The sequence below is a fragment of the Pinus tabuliformis genome, chromosome 2_2 (assembly GCF_031772625.1).
Source record: "Pinus tabuliformis cultivar Carrire ecotype Pingquan chromosome 2_2, CPIR1, whole genome shotgun sequence".
Lineage (NCBI taxonomy): Eukaryota > Viridiplantae > Streptophyta > Pinopsida > Pinales > Pinaceae > Pinus > Pinus tabuliformis.
The window spans coordinates 1,174,061,142-1,174,083,551 of record NC_142300.1 but is presented as its reverse complement, the minus strand read 5'-3'; the positions used below and the strand labels follow the sequence as shown (position 1 = coordinate 1,174,083,551).

The 22,410-nt window shown below is 37.1% G+C and overlaps 1 pseudogene; it reads right to left on the bottom strand.

Moving 5' to 3' along the window:
* Window positions 1-20,211: 20,211 nt before the first annotated feature.
* LOC149197646 ((S)-8-oxocitronellyl enol synthase CYC2 pseudogene) lies at window positions 20,212-21,454 on the bottom strand (annotated as a pseudogene).
* Window positions 21,455-22,410: the final 956 nt, after the last annotated feature.

Genomic DNA, 22,410 nt, shown 5'->3' with positions numbered 1-22,410 from the left:
CCTATAAACTGCCAAAATATGTGCCTATGAGACTCTTTGCTCTTGAATATTTCAGGCAATTTATTAGCTCAGATTTGACTCATTTTCATAGTGCCAAGAAAAAAGCTCAGCTGAAATTAAGAAACCAATTAGGCCCCTTCATCATTAACAAAAAGGAAGGATGGAAAGATGCTGAAAAGATATTGGGTGAACAACTCAAATTAAAAAGGATCTTTTGGTGGGTACCATATGACCCAAATGGATTCATCTGTGATAGAAAGGTAAAAAATAGGCTATCATCCTATAATTATTGTAGGATCCCTGAAATAGAGCAGTATGCTAATCAAGATGAGTGGGTAGAGGGCACATTGATAGAAGAGCTCACCGAGGAAGAAAAAATGGAACAAGCAATGAAAAATCTTGAAAAGACTCTTGACCTGGACTCTTTTGGACAGGTCTCTTTCAAATTGCCTCAGCAAACCGGAGTGGGCACATCAACTACTACAAGTTCACAACAACCAGCCCAAGAAAGCACTACATCAGCTACAGGCACATCTAAAGGAAAGAAGTGCTGCATACAGAGCAACACGAAATGACATATCAGCCAACATCATCAAAACAGCAAGGCCAAGGGAAAATTCCTCCTGCCCAGACCAAAGCACCAGAGGTACCAGCATTGCAGACTTCTCTAAATGAGGAAAAGGGTAGAAAAAGGGACCGAGAAGAGACTGCACCTGTTAGTGGGCCAGCAGAGCAACTAGAGGCAAAAAGGCAGAGGGTGGATCCTCTACCTGAAGAGGAAATTATAGAGGAGATGATAGAAAGTCCAAGAAGTGAGAGGGCAACCAGCCCACAGACATCTCCAGTGGTAGAAACATCTACCAGTTCTCAGAGGCAGGAATTGGAGAAACAGCATAGTGTGGAAATTTCCTCCACAAGGCCGCAAAGCAAGCAAGGTTCAGATATTAAAAGAACATTCACAGACATCAAGGCACAAAATGAGCCAATAAGACTGCAACTTTATGATCAATTTCTCAAGATGACCCCCGCCAAACAACAAAGATTAATGTCTGCATATGACATTAAGGAAAGAAAGATGATCTTGAGTCACTTCAAGCCTAAAGTGCAGCAGCCACAGTCAGCAGCTGATTATATTAGAACAAATCTGGAGGCCCTTGCCAAAGACATCCACCCTATGGACCAGATTTAGTTGCACAAGAAAACTGGAGAAATAGTTTACTCCACATTGGCAGACAAAGCAATGCTAGCTCAACAATTGCAGAATTCATTAAACAACACATCTGCCCAATTAGATTTGGAAAAGGCATCTTCTTTGGGAAAGGACAATAGGATAAAGTCCTTGGAAGAAATTATTATTGAGCTAGGACATGATCCCAAGGATGCCAAGGGAATAAAAGCATTAATGAAGAAAAAGGAGGATGCCATAGCTGTCCTCAAGAAATAATTGAAGCTGCCAATTACTATGCATCCACAAACCATAGAGGTTGTGCAAGAAAAAGTAGAAAAAGACATGATTGATTTCCTAATGAAAATGAATCAAAGACTAAATGAGACAGAGAAGGAATTGGAGAAGGCATTGAAGGAAAAGCAGGGAGTGTCGACCTCCTAGCCATCTCAAACAACTCCAATAGTTACAACTGCTCCTACCACAGTGACAACAACAGTCCCTCCCACTGTCCCGGCATCAACAACAATTACTTCAACAACAACAACAACAGGCAGCAACACCTCTATGACCACTGAGGAATTGATAAAGGCTATGGAGGATTTAAAAATCCAAGTATCAGAATTGAAAGAAGCCAAAGAAAAATTGGCTAAGCTGGAAATAAGTTATGACAAATCTAAAATGACTGTGGCAGAAAAAACAAGAGAGGTGAAGGCATTAGAGAATAAGGCGAAAGCATTGGAAAAAGACCTCTCTTTAGATAAGTCGCTGGGAGAAATCAAGGGCATTTTGTGGGCTAATGTCAGTGAATCCATCAGCAACATTTGGAGATCCATTCAAATTATATATGAGCAGATTGATTTGATAGCAGCAGCCCAGGTGGAAATTCAAAGGGCCAGAATTTTATTGGGACATAAGCCCGAACAGGCCAACAGGCTAATCCATTTTTTGAACAATAAAACTAAGGAAGAAATAGCAGCATTGGACATCAGAGACAGGACAGGTACCATCCTAACAATCAAAAGAGTCCTGACCATGAGAACCCTGATGTAGAATTTTGAGAGGAAGAGCTAAGATATGCAGGTGGAGGTAAATTCTTTTGTAGAAAAATTTGCAATTTTGCAGGAAAGGGGCTTGCCCAGCCTGGTGGGAAGTAATCAACGCCTGTTGAGACAAGCTGAGTACCAGCTCAGGTTGAATAGATATGCTATTGATCAACAAAATGCATCATCATCAAGTACTCCAGCAGAGAGCACTCTCCCATCTGGCCAAACTCTTTACAGCAACTTAGAAAATCTGTTTTATATTGAGCATGAAGTACAACATCTTTTTACAGCCCAGCCGAACTTCTACAAGTACACAGATGCTGACGAGACGTTGATAAAGTTGCAAATACATCAGTTTCCAGAAGAACAGTGGTGGCAAAGTATGTTGGAAATTTTGTAGGCGAATTTTAGATTTTTGTTTTTTTCCAGAAAACAACATATCATAAAGCAGATAAAAGCAGTGGGTGAGAATCACGCGTGGCTGTGGTCTATTAAAAGCAAAATTAAAAGCACCTGTGAAAGAAAAGACAACAGTACGGAATATCAAAGAAAGCATACACCAGCCGACTCACTGAGCAAGCAGTCAACGCACCTCACCGAGCAGCCAACACAGCATCACCTACTTCAGTTTTTATTTCTTCCTGTTCCCAAGATCATTTACTTCTCCTATAGAGTAGGTAGAAGAATTTATTATTAGATATTATCTCATTGAGATATTTTGTAAACATTTTTGTACAAATACCTCCCTAGGCAAAGTATTAGGGGTTGGTGATACATTTCTGGAACTGCGTTGTAACTCTAAGAACTCTTCTGAATAAAAGGTTGCTGGAATCTGTTGTTGCTGAACTCTCTGGTTGTGGAATTAATGGCAGAGGACTATGTTGCAGAATTCTCGAATTATTTCATGGATCAATAAGTCTTTTCAACTCATGTTCTACACTTTCTGTGTTTTTATATATCATCTATGTTCATTACCTAAATAATAGGGAAAAAGGATAACCCAGAATTTGCTTAACTATACTCTGTGTTCAATCTCTGTTATTTTTTTTGTTTTCTTCAGAATTAGCATAAGAAAGAATTCTTAACTGCTCCTGTTTCCCCTGGTTCTTACATCTTGAATATAGTTAAGGAATTTTTAACTTCTCTCTGGTAATATTCATCTACTTTCCCTCTGTTAGCATGATGAAGGATTCTTAGTTGCCCTTCACCCCTGACCCCATCTCACCTGATTCCAGCTTAGAATTTGTTTCATGGTTGATTACCTTGCTTTGCAGTACCTCCCTCTGTCAAAGAAAACATATCCAGCAATTCATCTTCATATACTCCATTAGCCCAATGGACTGAACTTCTCAATTTTACACCCCTGTTCTATTGAATGTCACCATCCAAAAATCAAACAAACCCCTGTATTTCATAACTAGCCTAATATACCTTAAAAACAAAGCTAAACCATAAAGAGAGAGCCCTCTCTGGATGCAGATTGGCTAGAACCTGCATCTAAAAGATTGGTTTGTGGTTACCTCAGCCGTATTCCCTTTTCTTACACCTTTTGGGGAACAACCCGAGTGATAACATCATTGGACTCTGCTGGGGATCTGAATGATTGTTTGTTACTGCTGTCTATTTTCTAAAGCTACAGATGGAGCCTGAAGTTAGCTAGGTAGCCTTTGAAACTATTTTTGCTATGCAATTACAGGAGTAAATAAAAGTTGCTTCAGTCAATCTCCAGCCTAGTTTTAGGCTTTAAACAGCTGTCTCAAAGACTTGATCAGTTTCCTTGTTTCAAGATATCTGAAGGTAAGCCCAAAGCCTCCTATATTTCAAGAGCTTCCTTCAAAATATTGTCAAAACTTGTATTCTTAAAATACTTCAAGGAAAACTAAACAATAGATTTAGAAGTTGGCTCCAAAGAAGAAAATCTGTTACACTAGATCAAATCCGGATCCAAATCCTCCACTTATCTTTGAAAATCCTAATTTGATCCCAAAGAACCTTAGAAGTCGAGATAATCAAGAAAATTCTGCTGAGTTAAACCTTGACACACCTCAGCAGAACTCTTTCCAAACTAGGCATATTGTTGGGAAAACACAAGTTCTTTCTTCCATTACTGCTACTTCTCCTAGTTCACCATTAGCACTTCAAAGCATCTTTTCCACTCCCCCACCCACCGCACATATTTCTATTGTTATCCCTGTTCTCCCAGCTGTCACATTTATCTCTGTTAATATGGCAAACCGATAGTCTCCCCTGCAGTTGCCTGCAAATCCAGGGGCTATGCCTCAAGATTTTCAAAGCAAAATTACCTATTTTGATGGTACTGACACCTATACAACTCAACAACGCACTAAGAAAATGACATGTTATTTTGAAAACTATTAGATTGATGATAATGATGTCAGAATGAAAATCTTTGTCCAAAGTTTAACTGGTGATGTAAGGGCCTGGTTTAGGGCACTCCCTGTAAACATTATTGTTGACCTAGATGCCCTTTATCAAACTTTTTTAAACAGATGGGAAAAGAAGAAGGACCCATTACACATCCTATTAGAATATGAAAGCTTGAAAAGAGGCCCACAAGAAATTGTTCAAGATTACTGTGCCAGATTTAATAATGTGTATAATGATATTCCTCAGAATCTTAGACCTCCACCAGACTTGGCCCTGATCAAATTCCCTGATGGATTTGACTCTGATATGGCTTACCAGCTCAGGGAAAGAGCTCCTCCAAGCTTAGAAGACATGCAAAGCATAACTGTCAGTGTAGAGGCCAATCTAATTTCTAAACGAGCTCGGGCTAGAGCTGAAAGAAGGACTCCCTTTAAAGAAGAACCTTCTGTTTTGAGAAAAAACTAGATGCAATTATCAAAGGAATGGATAGATTGGGTGATAGAGTAGAAACAATTGAAAGGAAATCCTCTTGGGAGGGTCAACCAAGTAATACCGGAAGAAATCCAAACTTCAGAAAAAATCAGAATCCCAATACTGGAAAAGCTGGTCCTAGCCAAAACATTAGACCTCCATTCCAGGAAAACTATGCTGTAGCTTCAACCTCTAGTGAGCCAATAGAGGATACTCAAATTAATTTAATGGGTCTAAATAGTGAATAGCAAATCTTTTTGGCCCAGGATGATCAAGAAGCTCACACCTTTAATCGATTTCAAACCAAATCCGGAGAATCATTCGATTTTAGAGAAGGATATGATGCAGCTATCTATGAGGTTCATAAACAATACAAATTAAGGAGCAGAACAATAGATGTCCCTGAAACCAACAAGAAAAAAGATACCAAGCAGCCTAAAAAAGAAAAGGTTAATACTTCCCCTATAGAACTCCCTGCTAGAACAGACCTCAACCCAAAAGAACCCACGGTTGAGGACATATCAGATGGCCCACCATTAAACAGTCAACCATCCACCTCTTTTCCTCCCAAAGAAAATGCAAACAAATCTCCTGAAATTAATTTTAAAGCAGATTCAGTTCTTAATAGCACTCTTGATAAAGGAAAAAACATTGAAAACGCAGCGGAAAAAGAAAAGGTTGCTGCCCAAAATGCAAGAATTCAAATAGAAAAACCTTTCAATCTTGAAACTGAAATAGGCAAGTTAAAAAGAGCCATTCCACTGTCCGAGTTGGCTAAGCATGATGTCTATAGAGAACAAATCAGTAGATCACTTCAAATTTCAAAAAACAGAGATACAGTGAACGTCCTAGATGACCAGCCAGAATTAATTTTTGGCCCTGAAGTAAATGGCAAATCAGTGGATGTAGGAGTTCCTCCGTTCTCCGTAAGTCTAAACATTCATGACAAAGTACTTCACAATGCAATGTTTGATTCGGGAGCTTCCCATAATCTAATGCCCAAATCCGTGACGGAAAAGTTGGACCTAGATATCACCAGGCCATACAAGGACTTGTTCTCTTTTTATTCTAGCCAGGTCAGATGTCTAGGCCTAATTAAGGATTTATGTGTATCTCTAGTGCAATACCCTGCCAATACAATTTTAATGGATGTGGTGGTAGCTGATATCCCACCAAAATATGGAATGCTTTTGTCCAGATCTTGGGGTGCAAAGCTCCAGGGATCTCTATAATTGGACATGTCTTATGCTACCATCTCAGTCTTTGGCCAGCCGAAGAGATTGTACCGGGAAACTTTGATGAAATATGTGGTCAGGAGTCAAGAGAAACCCCAAAATTTCCCCATTTATTCCATGCATTCTGATATGGACTCTTTCATCCTATACAATGCTGGAATTTGTCCCAAAACTGATGACAAGGTTCTAGAATCAGCACAAGGAAGAAACATAAATGAAGAATCTATTGCTCAAGATCTAGAAATTGCTGAAATAATTGATGCAATAGACACACAAGGGAAACCATATGAGTTTGAAAATCCAAATCTGCCCACTAAGCAAGTTTCCAAAACTCCTGATGCTAGATGTAGTAAAAAAATCCTATGGTACTTAGAGTTTGATGGGTCAGTGAATAAACTAGGAGCAGGGGTAGGGATTTGGATACATAACATGCAAACTGATCATGCTGAGGGATATGCATACTGTAGGAATTTACAGGGTAAGTTCCTCAGACAGAACACCAAAGGACACCGCTCACAAACAGATCACAGATCAATACACCAGTATTTTGACGTGGTTAAAACCCTCAAAGAGGGAAACAGTCCACGGCCTGAGCCAACGCGGCCACTTCAGGCAATTTATTAATAAAAGAATGAAAATTTACATATGCTTCTCTCATAGACGGATTACCCTACAAATGACTCTCCATGCGCTTTAAATAGAAATCATGGACCAATCGGGTGTTAAGCCACGGATCAAGTGTCAGTAATACCGAGGAGAGAATGAACCGTCGGATCACTACATATAGTGACCGTCGGAATGTAAGTTACAAAATGTACAAGGTAAAGAAACACACTTTACCTAATTCTATACCTAACTCTATACTAGACCAAGTTGTACTTAACTATTTCCTATGTGTCGAAATATCCTAACATCCCCCCTTAAGAACAACTTGGGATAGGATTGAAGGATTTACAAATATGACACAATAGGAGAAGGAAGGAGGCACTAGAGCCTATCCCCCCTTAGTGACAACTTCCTGAACTCCAACCATAAATCGAAGTTTAGTGAACTTCGCCTCTGTGAGAGCCTTTGTAAAGATGTCTGCAACTTGATCATCTGTTGAACAATATTGCACTTCAAGAACATGGTCATGAATGAGCTTTCTGATGAAGTGCATGTGCAGTTCAATGTGTTTGCTGCGCTGATGTTGGACTGGATCTTTGCATAGCTGAATGGCACTTTGATTATCACACCAAAGTGTAGTGGGATGCTGCTGCTGAAAGCCAAACTCTGACAGGATCTGACGAAGCGGCACCACGATATTCTACTTCTGCTGAAGAAAGAGAAATGGCACCTTGTTTCTTGCAAGCCCATGTAATAGGTCCTGAACCAAGAGTGAACACATAACCTACAGTAGACTTCCGATCATCAGGGTCACCAGCCCAATCGGAATCAGTGAAACCAACCAATAGAGGAGATGCTTCGGCACTGTAATGAATCCCAAACTGAACTGTACCTCGAACATAACGAAGTATTCTTTTAGCTGATTTCCAATGACTTTCACGTGGGTTTTGCATAAACCGAGCAACAAGGCCGACAACAAAGGAAAGGTCAGGACGAGTATGGGTTAGATACAAAATTTTTCCTACAAGTTGATGGTATAAGGTAGCATCAACTTCAGAGAAGTACAAGTGACTGAAAGTTTGACTCCAGACTGAAAGGGAGAAGGGGCTGGCTTACAGTCTTCCATGTGAAAATGGCGTAGAATATCACATGCATACTTGGACTGAGAAAGTGAAATACCTTCCTTGGATTGCAAGACTTGAAGACCGAGAAAATAATGTAAGTGTCTTAAGTCTGTCATTTCAAACATCCTTTTAAGGCTAGACTTCACATGGTTTATAAGGTTGGGATCACTACCAGTCAGGATAAGATCATCAACATAAAGAACAAGAATGATAAGAGACTTGCCCACTTTCTTGGTGTAGACAGTATTGTCAGAATGACACCTAGAAAAGCCATTTTCTAAAAGAAAGTTATCCATTTTGGCATACCAAGCTCGAGGAGCTTGCTTGAGACCATAAAGGGATTTCTTAAGCCGACATACAAGGCTGGAGTCTGTTTGTATAAAGCCAATAGGTTGTTCCATATAGATTTCTTCATGCAAGTCCCCATGCAAGAAGGCAGATTTAACATCCATCTGATGGACTTCCCATTTGAGAGAGGCAGCAAGGGAAAGAACAAGGCGGATAGAGTTCATTTTTGCAACAGGGGAGAAGGTTTCAGTATAGTCAATGCCTTCAACTTGTGAAAAACCCTTAGCAACAAGACGAGCTTTATGTTTATCAACTTTCCCATCTGGTCCATACTTGGTTCTGTAAACCCATTTGCATCTAACAAGTTTTCGTCCCTTTGGTAGAGGAACAAGATCCCATGTATCATTTTGCAATAATGAATGATATTCTTCATTCATAGCTGCTTCCCAATCTGGATGGCCTGAAGCTTCTGCAAAGGTGTCAGGATCATAATTCACTGAAGCTTGAGCCAGTAAAGAAGAGGCTCTCTTGAACTGAGAACGTGTACGTCGCCAATCTGTAGGATCACCGGCAAGATCACCTGCTGCATCCCGAGTAGCACGGACCCATTTTGGAAGCTGAGGAGCTGAAGGAGGATCCTGAGAAGGTTGGGGAGGATTTTCATCCTCGCTTTCATCATCTGAAGAAGAAATATTTTCAAAAGTAGAAGAGATAGGGAGAGGTGGCACATCCGCCGAACTAGGTTTGCAAGCCGATATATTTTCATCAAACTTTACATCTCTTCTAATGATAACATTTTTGGACTTAAGTGGAATAAGTCTATATCCTTTGACATCTTCAGAATATCCAACAAAAATACATTTTTCACTCTTAGGTTCTAAAGCTTTATGTTTCTCATCTGGAATATGGGCCCATGCTTCACTTCCAAAAACACGAAAGTGACTTACATCTGGTTTGATTGAGCTCCATGCTTCTTCTGGAGTGATATTCTTTAAAACCTTAGTAGGAGTGCGATTTATTATGTAATTTGCACAGTTAATTGCTTCTGCCCAATAATTAAGACTAAGTCCTTTAGATTGAAGCATACAATTAGCCATTTCCTTTAAGGTGCGATTCTTCCTTTCAGCTACACCATTTTGTTGTGGAGTATATGGAACAGTATGTTGCATTTGAATTCCATTCTCAGTGCAAAAGTTGATGAATGTGTTTTTAACATATTCTCCGCCATTATCAGATCTTAGCTTAAGAATTTGATGTCCAGATTGTTTTTCAACAAAGGCCTTAAAGGCCAAGAACATGTTAAATACTTCACTCTTGAGTTTTAAGAAGTATACCCAAGTGCGTCTGGAGAAATCATCAATGAAAGTTAAGAAATACTTGTAGCCAGAGAATGAAGCAACTGGAAGTGGACCACATAAATCACTATGCACGAGCTGTAAAGGGGCTGAGGCGTGCCAAGAGGCACGTTTTTCAAAACTGTCCCGATGATGTTTTCCGAGTACACATCCGGAACAAACACCATCTCTGCAAGATACCATTGGAAGATCTGTCACCATATTTTCTTTACATAGATTCTGAAGAGAGCGATAGTTTAAGTGACCAAATCGCTCATGCCAAAGTTTGCTCACTTCATCATTATGAGCAACAAATACTGAGGGAAGATTTGATGACCCAAAGTTGTGAAACTTATACAACCTTGTAGAATCATCAGCAATGCCAGTAGCTAAAATCTGTCTAGGATCTCTTAGGTCCTTAATTACAACATCGTGAGGTGAAAATTCAACGATTTTACCTTCACCTGAATGAGTTATCTGATATACAGATAGAAGGTTGCAGGATAAGGTTGGAACACATAATACATCATTAAACTGACCATTGTCTAGATGAACAGTTCCAGTCCCTACAACACTAAGAGATCTATCATCACCAACATATATATTTTTGGTGTTACAATCATTTAAAGAAGAAAACATGGCTTTGTTTTTGGCCATGTGATAAGAAGCTCTAGAATCAATGAGCCACTCATGAGAATGAGAAGAAGAAGATACATTTAGTGCATAGCCAGACCGAGATGCTTGACAACCACATGCAGAAAGTGCCATTCCTGAAGATGAAGTTGAAGTTGAAGAGTGCTCCAAATGGATGTTATGCTTCTTCATTGCTGCTTCCAAGGCTTCCATCTTCTTAAAGCATTTGGATTCTAAGTGGCCATCTCGATTACAAAAGTTGCAATGTCTATCAGTCTTTTTCCCTTTGTTTTTATTTGTCTTATCATTTTGTTGAAATGATTTTTCATTTTGAGGCTGAAATTGCTTAGGACCCTTGTTTGGTTTAGGACCATTCTTTTTAGGATACAACTTCTTAGGATTCTTTGGATTTGGTTGCTGCTAGGCGGCTAATGCTTTCTTAGAAGAGTTTCCAAGATGAAGAAGACCAAGGTGTAAGAGTTTTTCTTGTTCTCTTATTAAAGAATCACAAAAGGAATCAAAGGAAGGGGACTTGTAGGTTTGTCCTTGAGAAATGAAGGCTTCTCTTGTAGAATGGAAGGTGGAAACAAACACAGAATAGGCTGGTCCCAACTTAGTAAGAATGGAGTAGATAAGGCTACTATCTTCTTTCTTAACCTTAACACCTTCCAAGAGAAGTCTAAGGGTCTTGAACTTGGACAAAAAATCTTCAATGCAAGAAAAATTATTGGGGTCCAATGTAAGCAATTCATTTTCAAGTTGATGGGCTTTAAGTTCATTTTTAATTCCAAAGACTTTAGTAATTTGTTGCAGTGCTTCATCAGGAGTATCAAGTTCTGCAATATGGAATCTAAGATCTGGAGAAATAGACATCCCTATCAACCCACGTGCTTGGTCTTGCCTATTTTCCCATTTAGCTGCCTTATCTTCATCTTTCAGTTTGGTCTCTTGGCCTGTGGCTATTCTGTAAAGACCTTTACTTCTAAGTAAATCCACAATATAGGACCACCATTGGAAGTAGTTAGTGCTATCAAGAATGACTTGGCATGGACTTTCCATTTTTAACAGAAATTGAAGCTGTAGATGCTGAAACTAAGTGTACCAATGGAAAGATCTCGAAAAATTAGGTCGTTTAAAAAAAACGGTTCTGAAAACGGCTTCCGGATGAAGAAGTTATGGCTTTTTGAAAAAAAATTGATGAAGTCGCCGACGAAGTGCGGGAATGTGCGGAAATGAAAAAATTCACCCCCAAAAAATGGAGACTTGAACCCAAGACCTCTACTCTCATAAATTAGCTTTGCACCAAGTGAGCTATACAAAAAGTTTGAGAGAGAGAGAGAGAGGGGGGGGTTGATGCTTTGGGTCGCGTGCTTGCTTTGAGAAGGCTCTTTTTCCCTACAAAACAAAAAATACAAAACCCAACGCGGACATACAAAAAAAATGAACCTTGCGGCTCGAAGTTAGCTTTAGCCGAAAAACTAAATATTTTCAAAAATGAACCTTGCGGCTCAAAGTTAGCTTTAGCCGGAAACTAAATATTTTCCTCAATGTTTCTGATTTTCCGAGATCACACTAAGGTGCAGCGGAAAAGAGCATATGCATGAGAAAAATCCTTCCTTTCTGTTTCTGATTTGCCCAGATCGCACAGAGTCGCAGGGCAAAGAGCATACACAGAAATGAAAGGTATAGATCGGGTAATAAAAAAAGCTAAATAAACTGAAACCGAAATAAACAGAGAGAAAATAGCTGTAAACTGCAAATAAACACTGTATACCTCCAGATCTTAAAAATGACGCAGCTAGGGCTACCGGAAACCTTTTCGCGTGAAACGAAAGGGGTTCCTCACTAGAACAGATGCTCCCAACACAACAGAGCAGTCCTCTCGGCCCTAAAGCAATTAGAAACAATAGATCTAGGAAACGACAGTCGGATGCAGTTCTACCGGCTTCAGATTTGGATCACCAACGGACGCGGCCCTCAAATAGCTCTGATACCATGTAGGAATTTACGGGGTAAGTTCCTCAGACAGAACACCAAAGGACACCGCTCACAAACAGATCACAGATCAATACACCAGTATTTTGACGTGGTTAAAACCCTCAAAGAGGGAAACAGTCCACGGCCTGAGCCAACGCGGCCACTTCAGGCAATTTATTAATAAAAGAATGAAAATTTACATATGCTTCTCTCATAGACGGATTACCCTACAAATGACCCTCCATGCACTTTAAATAGAAATCATGGACCAATCGGGTGTTAAGCCTCGGATCAAGTGTCGGTAATACCAAGGAGAGAATGAACCGTCGGATCACTACATATCGTGACCGTCGGATTGTAAGTTACAAAATGTACAAGGTAAAGAAACACACTTTACCTAATTCTATACCTAACTCTATACTAGACCAAGTTGTACTTAACTATTTCCTATGTGTCGGAATATCCTAACACATACAGGCTGAATTTTAGATGTACAAATAACATGGCTGAATATGAGGCCCTCCTGCTAGGACTTAAATTGATCAAAAGTCTAGGGGCAGTTAGGATATCAATTTTGGGAGATTCTGATCTGGTTATTCAAAAAATGAAAGGAAACTTTGTCACAAATGATCTCAGGTTAAGAGCTTATAGAGGGGCAGCAATTGAAATATAAAGAAGCATATACTAGGACCATAAGAATGCCACGTTAGTACTGGAGATATGCTCTGACGCTTCTTTCCTCTGATATTCTCTAAACAATGGACCATCATGAGCATTGCTATAGTATGCAATAGGTTATCATGAGCTCGAAGTTCATTTTGCATTTTTCCTGTATATTATCCATAAATTTATGTGGCTATCTAACATCCTACATATTCTCAAATAGTAATTCTGCTTTTGGGGTATTAACTCTTGACCTCACTAACTTTAAGTAACCAACTGAAGTTTAACTTTTACCAGAAACTTTCAGTTTTATCTCCAAGGCAAAATCTCTGAGATACGTCAGACACTTCTTCCTTGTATCCATTCCACTAAAAGTTTCCTGAATGTAGTTGATATTTTCATCTCCCGTGAGAAGAAGCTTCTGTTGAATGATGTATCTTGCGTCAAGGTTTTTGCAAGTGATCTTTCTCCAATTCAATGATCTCACAGAACTATGTTTTTTTCAGTTGATATGATTGTCTCACTAATATTTCAATAAATATTTTCTTAATACCTTTTTGTGGTCAAAGAGTGTGTTCATAAATATAAGAAGGTTGAGTGATACTTAAATATTTCCTTCCCTTTTCATTTGATGCTTGAAATCAAACTTGTCTTGCACACTATTTAACCACCTTATATAGATGGTGCACTTGAGAAATACAACTTGTATTCACTTTCTAAAGGTCTGCATAAAATCCTTAAGTCATTCTCTTCTAATTTCTCTAAATATCAACTACGTGTCATAGACTAATGGAAAAATTGCTTAATCCTTTTTATCATATAAAAAAAATTCAAACACACTTTTAATCGTTCATCCAAGAAAAATATTTAGTGAGAAAGGGTTATATACCACTTTTTTCATAGAGTCCTCTGCTATTATTAAACAAGGGTAGCTACAAAGTAGCAAGTACCTATTTAAAGTTCTTAAAATTTTAAGTTGCGAGAATTCAAATTGCTAGAATTTAAGTTGTGAGAATTTAGTGTAATATTGGTTTTTTGTAAGAGAATTGTTCAAAGTTGCTAGAGTTTTAAGTTGTGAAAATTTTGTGTGGTTTTGGGTTTTCCATGTTATTAAATTTTGTCAAAAGGAATTAAATTTAAATTTGTGAGAATTATATGTGGTATTGGGTTTTTGTGTTTTTCAATTTTGTAAATATGAAAAGAAAGACTAGGTATATTAGTGATCAAGAAAGGTTGTAATATCACAGACATTGAGTCTAGCAGCCACAAGGAACATTCCATATCATCTTTCTTTATGTGAACCTTCCATATAGGCATATTATGTGCAACAAATTTCAGACCAATTTCACTCATGCATAGGGGTGAGACACTATATTTCCATAGTCGTTGTTACAGAGGTCATGGAGAGATGTTATTACTTTAATTTCTTTAAAAACTATGTTGAGTAGCCTTCCAAGTTGCTAAGTAGATTCACAAGTGGTTTATGTTGTAAAACATTTGTGGAAGATCTTATTAATTTAATTTCTTTAAAAACTATGTTGAGTGGCCTTCCAAGTTGCTAAGCAAATTCACAAGTGGTTTATGATATAAAACCTAATTTCAAATGAAGAGCAACCCATCCCAAAGATACTTGTTCAAATCCTCAATGTAGCTTGTGTCAAACTCTTATACTTGTTTCCATCTTCCAAATGGCTATTTGATTATTTAATTCCAAACAAAAATATCTTATGAACTGCAATGTCCATCTTCACAAAAGCACATACAGTAAATCATAGCTGTAGGTTATGATATCTTTACTGTGTGCATATGGATGCCTAAGTATTTTCAGTTGAAAAGCAAATCTACATACTAATTCTCCATGGCTTAACAAAGATGTTTCTTCAAATGTATCTAGCTTAGGGAAACCTAGTATTTGAAAACTACTTAACTAAAATCTTTCCCTCGCCTCTCGTGAAACTGTCATTGAAATTTGTTGTTCAATAGTGGAAAACTAAGAGGCATTGCTTGGTTATTTAAACCACATGGAGAACTGACACATATGGTGGAAATGCGGATCAAAGTGGAAGAATGATACACTGCCTTGCAAATGCTTTCAGCTTTAACTACTTGTGTGCTGATTAATTCTTTAAAGTTTCTTTAGTTTTTCAGCTGAGAGTTCATGTTTGCTCTGTTTTACCAATTTTTTTAGCTTTGGGCTTTTCAAAAGTTGCACCTCAGGATCTATGTTTGCTCATTACCAATCCATTAGCTTTGTTACTCATTTCTGTAAGGAGATGCTAACTTTTGTCACCTGTTACAACCGAGATCTACCTCTAAGCCACAGACCAAAGTGGCCCATCATTTTCTTTTCTACGTTAATATAAGCTGGGGTTTTGATGATTGTAATAAATTTGGTTTCTCTTTTGTGGGACATTTTGTGCAGGAGTTCAAATGGTGTATATAAATAGAAAGATGTAGAAAGTGACAGTCACGGGATATGTGAAGCTGAACAAGGTACTGAAGAAAGTGAAATGCACTGGGAAGCGTGTAGAACTGTGGACATACGTGCCATACAGCTCGGTTACCCAACCTTTCTCTACTCAGAATTATGACAAGAAAGCCCCTGCTGGGTTTGTGAGGAAAGAGAGCTTCAACACCAGTTCTGTCTGCAACAGCCAAGATGATCAGTACGCTACTAACATGTTTAGTGAAGAATTTATGCTATTCTCTTGTAATCTATAGGCCCCCAAAGCTCCTCATAGATGAGAATATTTGCAAGATGTTAATATTGTTGTAAGTTTGAAGTAGATGTGGAATGACTAACTTTTGTGCTGCTTCTCATTTTCAACAACAAGAGTTTCTATGGTGAATGAAGGGCTTACATCCTGTAAGTAGAATCCATGTCCTGCCTTGTGAAGCAGCGCTCCACTGTGATAGCGATCTTTGTAATGTTTCTGGTAAATCCTTTAGAATGCTATTTCATTATGTAATATGATGGGATTCACTCTACAGAGTCCATGTCATGCCTTGTGAATCAGCTCTCCACTTATGTGTATTTTCTCTGTAATGACCCTAGTAAATCCTATAGAATGAGATTTCATTCTGTAATATGATGGGATTTCACTCTACAAGATTGGTTTCAGTTTTACTTGTATTGTGGTATATGAAATTTCTCAGTTTTACTTGTAATAGGATGGGATTTCATTCTGTAATATGATGGGATTTCCCTCTGCAATATTAGCTACTAAATTTTACTTGTATGGAAAGATTACTACTTTCTTTGTTCAATATTTTATTTTAATTTTATTCATTTCAGTCTATTATATTATATTTTATTATAATTTTGTTCATTTCAGTCTATGATATTTTGTGATATTTTATTCAATTCTATCACATTGTTTTTCGAAATTATAAAAGTAAAGGCAACTTCCTGTTTTTTGAAGTTAGAAATTATAAAATCAAGGCAGCTTCCCTTTTCCGTCATTAAAGGTATCTTTTGATGCAGAATAAATATACCATTTTTAAATATTTAAAACTCAAAAATATCATTTAAATAATCGATTATCACCAAGCTTCTTGACTTTAAACTTTTATATGGCCACAAGTGTCATCCAGCTCATGGATCCACATTAATAAAGTGGATAAGAGGACTTAGGGACGACACTACATGCATTGTAGTGGATTTGATCCCACCTAAGAAATCCGCACCACCAACTCCAGTTAAGAAGGAAGGCAAATTTAAGAATTTTTTCAGAAAGAAATCCACTGATTCATTGTCTAAGTCAGTTGAAAAGCAACAAAATATAGACATTGTCCAGGAAATCTTTGAGGAGGGGTCAGCAATGCTCACTGAAAGGTAGATAGCCATTTCCAGCTTAGCATCCTTGCAGTAGATTATGTTTTGTAAACACAGACTTATCATTTAAAATTGCAAAGGGAGTAGCCAGAGCCCTGGCTTATTTACATGAAAGGAAGTTTGTTCATGGAAATATTAAGCCAAGCAACATCCTTCTAGGCTTTGACATGGAGCCATACATAGCAGGTTTTGGGCTAGAAAAGCTACTGGACACTGCCAATGTCAAGTATAGTAGCTCTGCTATCCACCTAAGGAACCTTGAAGGTATATTTTCAGGGAGAAAACGATGAGAGGTTGTATCCTCCATGGTCACTCTAGAAATCCTTATAAACCCATGTAAATATGGTCTTTGATTAATATAAAACCTTAAGTTACAAAATCTCTTTCTCTCTCTCTCCCTATATATATAGATATAGATATATATAGATATATATATATATATATATATATATATATATATATATATATATATATATATATATATATATATCTATATATCTATATCTATATATCTATATCTATATAGATATCATTGATAACCAAAAATGTATATATTATTTAGACGTATCTTTCTCTCAATTATAAAATCTCTTAGATTTTCAGCCAATCTTGCTTTAAATTATAAAAAAATGTGAAATATTGGCCAATCTTTTGTTAAAATATTAGACCTTATAAATAATAGGAAAATATTTTCTACTAAAATATAATTTGCTCATTTTCCACACTAGGGAAAATATGCCTACATGCCTACTTTTCATCATCTAATAGGTTTTTATGATGCACTCTTGCAAATCTATTTGTTTGTTTTGATCCCTTTTACAACAAAGGTCATGTATGTGTTAATCTAACCTCCACTTCCCTCAATCTTGGGAGATATTAATGTGTACACTCTCACTTCATGAATATCAACTCTAGTAATTAAATTACATCCATATCCTTGAGAGCTTGTGTTATCCATGTTGATGTAATTAGATGTAGCCTTAAACCTATTTATTTAAGGAGAAGCACCATTAGGAAATTTTAGGAAGCTTCTCTCAAGAGTAGTAAGTTCTCACAAATTCCTTTTTTATTATTTTCGAATAAGAATTGATGTTTATCTTCTTTTTTTATTTAGTGACCTTATCTTCTTTAGCACATCTCTAAACATACTTAGCTACTCTCTAAAATATGTTAATATGTTGTTAACAGGAAATCTATATAGGATTCTTTATAAAAGTTGTTACTACACTTTTCCCAAGCTACCTTAACGTGTTCATTAGCAAGCATCTATTTTGTAACATTGAGTCATTTGTGGACATTAAAAGCATTTTCCTCTGTCTTTCTTTCTTTGATATTAAGTTTTTTCTACTGATTGGAGATCATATTACATGATGCATGATTAACAAATGCTTCTCCACTTACCTTGCAATTTCCACACTAGCCACTTACGGATTTTCAATCAATGTTTAGATAATAAATAATGGATGGGCATAAAAAAACATAAACATTAACACCAAAAATAATAATAATCACATGAACCTACTGAGAAAGTGGAAACACATAAGATATCATCTTCACATTGGATACTTTTGGAGAAAGGCAATCTTGAGTATCATGATCAAATAAAGAAACACGGAAACACATAAGATATCATCTTCACATTGGATACTTTGGAGAAGATCAAATAAAGAAACACGGAAACACATAAGATATCATCTTCACATTGGATACTTTGGAGAAAGGCAATCTTGAGTACCACGATCAAATAAAGAAACATGAGACTACGGGAGAAGTGAGCGTTAGTTTTTAAAATTTTGATATAAACATTGGTTTTCAAGAGAGATTGCAATTAACAATGTACAGATTACTGAATAAATAATTACCAATTAAACTTTTAAGTCGCGTTTTAAAGGTGCAATTAAGTTGATCTTTCATCTTGTCATTCAATTGATGGACACAGAATGTTAAATATAACATAAATATAGAGGAGTAGCATGTGAGTGTCAGTTTTATAAAAAAGATTCTTTTTATTATTAATAAAAATATAGATAATCAGTTTCATTTTAAAGGGTTATAAATATGAGTTATAAATACAAGACTTAAAAGGTTGTAAATATTTAAAGGGTTGTAAATATGAGTTATTAATTGTTTTTACTCAAAACGTGATAAATAGCAATTTAGCAATTTCTTTTTAATTGAGTGACTCAAATTCATTTTTCTTTAGGTTGAAGGTAAACCCACTAAAATGGAAAAAACTATGATGCCAATAATTAGAGGGATTGTCATCATGGGGTGATAAGAAAATTAATATTCCAAGAAGAGGAGGTAGTAGTAGATTCTAAATAAATTAGAAATGCAACAACATAAATGTTTGCAACGAATTTAGAGACATCCACCTTGTTGAATAATGCACACACTACATGGATGATGGATTTCTGCACTTTATGCCTTACAATGTTTTCTTTGCAACATGTGGTGCAAATGCTAGTTCTAGAACCCTACCCCAAAAAAAATTATGTTTTACCCTTCACATTGGCATCCCACCTATGTTTTACCCTCCACATTGGCCTCCCACATTACACCTCTCCCAATTTTTTTGAAGTCTAAACGTCCCAAATCGAAAACTATGTTTTAGGAAACATTACCCACATAAAAGTGAAAGGCAATTTTAACTTTAAACCTCAGATATCATTGCCCATTTAGAAGTGAAAAGCTTAAAAGTGAAGGAGTGGTCTACTGAGGAGGAGAGGAGACAGCCACTTTAGTGGTTAGAAATTGGGTAAAAAATTTCAAATTTTTTTGTAAAGGCAGTGTTTGAATAGTGTTTTTCATGGTAGAAATCCATTCAGCACCATCAAAAATCATCTAGAGCACCTAAAATTTTGAAGTTTAACAACTATAACTTCGATTTACAAAAATCCTTTCTAGATTTTCTCTAAATATAATTGGAATTTCCATATCTTTCCGGGCAATTCCTCTGGCTAATTAAACTACAGCAAAAGTGAATAGCCAAAACTAAATTTGCAAAAACATTTCCCATTTTAAAGTGAAAGCCATTTGCAATATGGACCGCAAATCTCTGAGTAGATCATTTTACCAATTATGACTATCGCATCTAATAGTCTTAAGAATTGTAATACACAGAGACCAAGAATGATCTAGGCTGAGTTGATACAGTAGGCTGAGTTGATATTTCAAAGCAACACAATCGCTGCGTTTGATCACAATTTATGTTTACATAATCATCTGGATGCACATCATTAAAGTTGCAGAGAAGTATTATGAATGTCTACATTAGATCATAAAACAGGGAAGAAACTCAGGCTTTTGTTGAAAGTCAGAACTATTTCCACCCGGGAATTGCTTTATTGAAAGAAATTCTTGTCTGGAGTTCCAGCTCTTTATTTGAGTCCATTGCAAAATCACACATCAAGCAAATTTTCAAAACCCTAATTATACACAACGTTCAGAATATAACATAAGCATCCTGAATCACAAAACCAAGCTCTAAGTGAACTGGTAAAGTAACTCCTCCACTTGGTTTTAATTGGAGACATAAATATGGATCAAGTTTAAGGAACAACATGAGATGCCTTCATTTTGTCGATCCAATGTGCCAGAGAAGTTTCTGTATTTCGAAACCCAAAGAAACCATACTCTTTACTTTTATTCATGCTATGTACCAATCCCAGGGGAAGATTTAATATAGCATCCGCAAACCACCAGTTTCCCACCTCTCCAATCTTTGTTGGGTGGAGATTATTTTCTCTGACAATTGCATCCCAGACTGGACCTTTCCTCAATCAGGCTAAAGCCTTCACCCTCGTATGGTGATGGCTCTAGCCCAAATTTTTCTGCTAGTATCCCCCAAAGGCGTTTCCATTTAAACACATCTCCATTAGTACAATTAAAAGCCTGGTTCTTGGAATAAGGGTCTGTGGCAGCCCAAATTTCTTGCTCTGCAATCAAATCTGCATCAGATATATCCATAAGCTGTTCCCATGCAATTGTATTGCCTGGGAATTTGAAGGGCAGCCCCTCATGTTTGCAGATGGCAGCATAAACACATAGTGTGCATACAGCATTCATTAAGCTCCAAGGAGAGAAGCCAAATATGATTGTGGGGCGGTGAATGGACCATGTTAATCCCTCTTTCTTTTTGGCAGCCTCAAAAACAATATCCTCCAGAGTGTAATAAAAATTGGGCACAGGTAACCTAGGAAGCTCTTCATGATAAGGTGGCTCGTGCGGCTGAAAATTGCGATTCCTGGCCACTGCATCAGATGGACCCATGTAGCTTTTTGCCCCAGTCTGAAGACAGATGTGCTGGAAATTCTCTGCATTGGGCAGGAGTGCATCTAACACATTTCTAAACATTCTTCCATTATCCTCACAGTTCTGCTCCTCTGTTTTCCTGCTCACCCAAACAACCCAGAAAAGATGGGTGACATCCTTCAATGGTGAAATCTTTTCCAAAGTGAGTTCTCTCTCCAAAACATCACATTGAATGTATTCAACTGGACTATCTAGCGACCAATCTGGCTTCCGCCTCCTAGCAACTCCATAAATTTTCCAAGGTCCACCAGGAGTGTCAGTCAGAGGCAAGATTTTTGCCAAGCTATTGCCCATGATTCTTGTTACCCCTATAACCAGTGCCACTCGTGGTTGTTTCCCCCATTTCTCTTCAGAACATTCACCTCTGGTTTCAAATTTTCACCAAAAATGCAAGTGCAGCCATACAATATAATGAAGCAACAGCGCAATCCCCAATCAAGCAAAGTAGCCCACCTAAATACCGAAAGTTGGTAAGCTCAAGTGTGCAAACTCTGAAGCTCAAGACACCTTTTCCAAATTCTAATATTTAATAAAGGTGCCATTTGTGTGGACTCGGGAGAAAAGGATAAACAAAACATATACATTTTCATGGTAAACCTTAGGGTAATGTCCATTTTAAATACATCCAAGTACACTTAAAATTAAATTTCAATCACTACCCTCTGCAGTTAAACGAGATCCCAATCACAAACATTTTTTTTTCACAAAAGTAAAATCGAACAATATTAGTATTGGGTGGTGATTGAGATCTCGTTAAAAAATAAATTAATTAATTAACTTACTATCCCACAAATTACTAAATTAAAAAAAATAAAATAAACAAATTTAACATTTATTAATAGAGGAAATTGCAAAATGAAATATTAGTTTTTAACAAAATGAACTAGCATGCTTTCAAACTGGGTTTGTTTGGTTAAAAGCCATAGGTTAAGATCTAAAATCCTAAAAATATTTGGCAGGGGTGAAAGCTTGCCCCTTAGAGATCACCAACCATAATATTGTGATTTTCCTTTAATAACAATGATGAATCAACATAAGTTATATCAAATTCCAACCTAATTATGATAATTCTTATTTAAGAAAAACAAAAAAATACATTTCGCAGATAAGGCAACTGAAATAGATATAGGTTAACACGAGAGATGGCCAGGTGAACCTGCCTGCCTGGAATACCAGCTCATTGTTACACGCTACACACTAAGCCAAACACCAATCTGCGAAATCAGACATCAAAGCGAAGTTCCATAATACGTTCCTTCATTAAATCTGGTATCTATAGGTCATGTTAGTGGATTCTGAACCAATCAATGTAAAACAGTGAACCAATTCTG